Source organism: Sarcophilus harrisii, chromosome 1, assembly GCF_902635505.1.
Source record: "Sarcophilus harrisii chromosome 1, mSarHar1.11, whole genome shotgun sequence".
In the NCBI taxonomy this organism is placed as follows: Eukaryota; Metazoa; Chordata; class Mammalia; order Dasyuromorphia; family Dasyuridae; genus Sarcophilus; species Sarcophilus harrisii.
This window is the reverse complement of record NC_045426.1, coordinates 647,574,038-647,577,609: the sequence shown is the minus strand read 5'-3', so window position 1 is coordinate 647,577,609 and position 3,572 is coordinate 647,574,038. Positions and strand designations below refer to the sequence as shown.

Genomic DNA, 3,572 nt, shown 5'->3' with positions numbered 1-3,572 from the left:
CTTTCTGAAGGGGCCCACATGGACAGCTCCTGTCCCTTTTCTGTGCAAAACCTCTTTGTACAATCAGGGGTTGGACACTCAATTAACTGCTTTCCCACTGGCACAGTGGAGCCCTCCACTTTTCAGACCTTTAATTTCACAAAGTCATACTCTCCCAGATTGAAGAGGGTGACTTTTGTCATTCAGGTCAGTTGCCCTCATTTCACAGATAGGGAATTCTGAAACCTCAAGAGGAGGGTTGACTTGTCCAAGCTGAGCTAGTGGCAGAGCTCAGTCTTAAATCCAGAGCTCTGGACTCCCAGCTATAGGTTCCATCAACCCCTCACCCATTACAGTGCAAGCTCCCTGATTCTTCTGATCTGCCTCTCTTCCTGTTCTTGTAATGCTAACTTGGCAGCTAGCCTTGGACAAAGTGCACGGGTTGGGGAGCCTTTTTCCTGTTCTCTTGTCCTTGTCTTTCCCATTTTTCCCGGATTTATAAATCTGGGGTGGGGGACACCCACACCAGGAAATACTTCATCCACATAGGGAGTGAAAGGGACTGCATGACTGAACATAAACTGCAGTTCTCACTTCATAGAATTCCCAATCCCTCTACTCTTGTCTGCCTGCATTTTTTATTTCCTTCACAGATTAATGGTACACTATTTCAAAGTCGGATTCTTTTTGAACAGAAAATAACTGTTTGGACATGTATATTTATATTGTATTTAATTTATTCTTTAACATATTTAACATGTATTGGTCAACCTGCCATCTGGAGGAAGGGGTGGAGGGAAGGAGGAGAAAAATTGGAACAAAAGGTTTGACAATTGTTAATACTATAAAATTACCCATACATATAACTTGTAAATAAAAAGCTATAATAAAAAAAGAAACTGGGGTTCTGTAGAATCTTGCACCTATCACTCACAAGCCGTCTCAGTCCTCTTTACCCAGGACAACAGTTGGCACCATGAAGTTGATCAGGAGGTGCCTGGTATGGGGAGCTTTGTTGAGCACAGCCTTTGGGGGGTTGCTACTGCTGCTGGTGGGTCATTTTGTAGATTCCGGGACTCCTTCCTTGGATTTGATGCCTTGGACTCCACAGAACTGGCTGAGGATACTTTGGTTTTTTTGTGTGTTTGTTTGTTTGTTTTTTTAATCTTTTTTTTTTTTTAATAGCCTTTTATTTACAGGTTATATGTATGGGTAACTTTACAGCATTAACAATTGCCAAACCTCTTGTTCCAATTTTTCACCTCTTACCCCTCACCACCTTCCCCAGATGGCAGGATGAGCAGTAGATGTTAAATAAATTAAAATATAAATTAGATACACAATAACTATACATGATCAAACTGTTATTTTGCTGTACAAAAAGAATCAGACTCTGAAATATTGTACTATTAGCTTGTGAAGGAAATCAGAAATGCAGGTGGGCATAAATATAGGGACTGGGAATTCAATGTAATGGTTTTTAATCATCTCCCAGAGTTCTTTCTCTGGGTGTAGCTGGTTCAGTTCACTACTGTTCCATTGGAAATGATTTGGTTGATGCTGAGGATACTTTGAATCTTCCTCTAAGGAAGTTTGAATGGCAGACTCAGATACCACATCCTTGCAGTTGAAGTATCCTTATCTCTATCCTTTTCTACTCAATCACTCTGACAAGGGGTGCCCCAGAGGTGCCCCCTTCTTGCTCATGCTGGTGATGACCCAACCCCAGGATGTGGGGAGACGCCAAGCCATCCGGGAAACTTGGGGCAATGAGACTTTAGAATTGGGTGTGATCATCCAATGCCTCTTTGTTCTTGGTCTCCCCCCATCCCTGTTCACCAAGGAACTTCATGAACTCCTCCAAGAAGAGGACAGGGAGCATGGGGATCTTCTCCCGGTAGGCTTCCTGGATACCTACTGCAACTTGACTCTCAAGGTCCTCATAGGTCTGGAGTGGATGGCCCAGTACTGTCCTGATGCCCGCTATGTGCTCAAGGTGGACAGTGATGTCTTTCTAAACCCCAGCTTTCTGGTACAGCAGGTGCTTCAGCCCAATGGGCCCCCATGGCCTGACTTTATCACAGGTGACATCTATAGAAATACAAATCACAAGTGGTACATGCCTCCAGAATTGTACTTCCAAGACATATATCCCCCCTACTGTGCCGGAGGTGGCTATGTTCTGTCTGGATCCTTAGCCCTCAGGATTCTGGCTGTGGCCCAGACTCTCAAGGTCATCTACCTGGAAGATGTGTTCATGGGCTTATGTTTACAGCAATTGGGGCTAGAGCCCACTCCTCCTTCCCCCGGATCCTTCCTGATGTTTCCACTAGCATATGAACACTGTGTCTACCATCAATTTGTCCTTGTTCCTGGATTCCAGCCCCAGGAGCTACTGCAAATTTGCTAAGACTTCCAGACAGTCAATAAAATCTGCCCCATGGCATGATGGCCTGGAACAATGACCCACACTCCTCTAGCTTTCTATTCCCATCCCACTTGTCTGAGTGGAATAAAGGCAGTGGTCAGTGGCCCTCTCCTACAGGACCTTCCTCCAGTCCTGCCCTCTAAGACAGATGGGCAAATGATCCTGTGGATCTGAATAACAATGCAAGCTCTCCTCTCAGTGGTGGCCAATGGGAAACCCAGAATTGATTGTGAAGTAATCCTTTAAAAGGATTTAAAGGGCAGTTCTGGATTTTAGGAATAAGAAAAAGTACTTGGAATGGACGATGGACTTGGAACCAGAGATCCTGAGTCAGAATCTCAGCTCTGTGAGCTGCTGCCTATTTGACTATAGGCAAGTCATTTATATTCTTTGCGCCTTATTTATTCCCATATTTAAAACCAATATATTGCTGATCTTCAAGCTTCTTTCCATTTGTATGTTCTATGGTCCTATTAAGTGGCTCCATTTGTCTGTAGATAAGATGCACACAATAAATGTCCAAATGAGTGGATGCAAGAAGCATTTAATGGCTTTCTTTAATGGGGAGTCTGGAGCCCTGGACTCTATAGCTCTCCTCTTTTCTTTTCTTTTCTTTTTTTTAAACTTTAGTTTTTAAATATAGGGGAATATAATGATAAGAATTGTCTTAAGAACAAATCCTATTAAAGTTCTTGTATGATACCAATATGATGCTGATACCTAAACCAGGAAAGCAAAAAATGAAGAAAGAAAATTACAGACCTATCATAACATATAAAAGAAATAATTTTAATTACATTACATTAAAAAGGGTTTGTACAAATAAAACCAACACAGCCAAAATTAAAAGCAAAGCAAGAAACTGGGGAAATTTTTATAGCAAGTTTTTTTTTTTGATAAGTCCCATTTCTCAGATAAATAGAAAACAGAGTCAAACATTCCATCATTGATCAATGATAAAAGGACATGAAGAGGCAGTTTTCAGAAGAAGAAATCAAAACCATCCATAGTCAAATAGAAAAATGATCAAAATCACTAGTGGTTAGAGAAAAATAAATTAAAACAATTGTGAGGTACCATCTTACGCTTATCAGATTGATTAATAGGACAGAAAAGGAAAATAAAACCTGTGGCAAAATTGGGACACTAAAACATTGTTGACGGA

General features: G+C 41.5%; 1 pseudogene; it reads left to right on the top strand.

Moving 5' to 3' along the window:
* The first annotated feature begins 860 nt into the window (after window positions 1-860).
* Window positions 861-2,988, top strand: LOC100924373 (annotated as a pseudogene).
* Window positions 2,989-3,572: the final 584 nt, after the last annotated feature.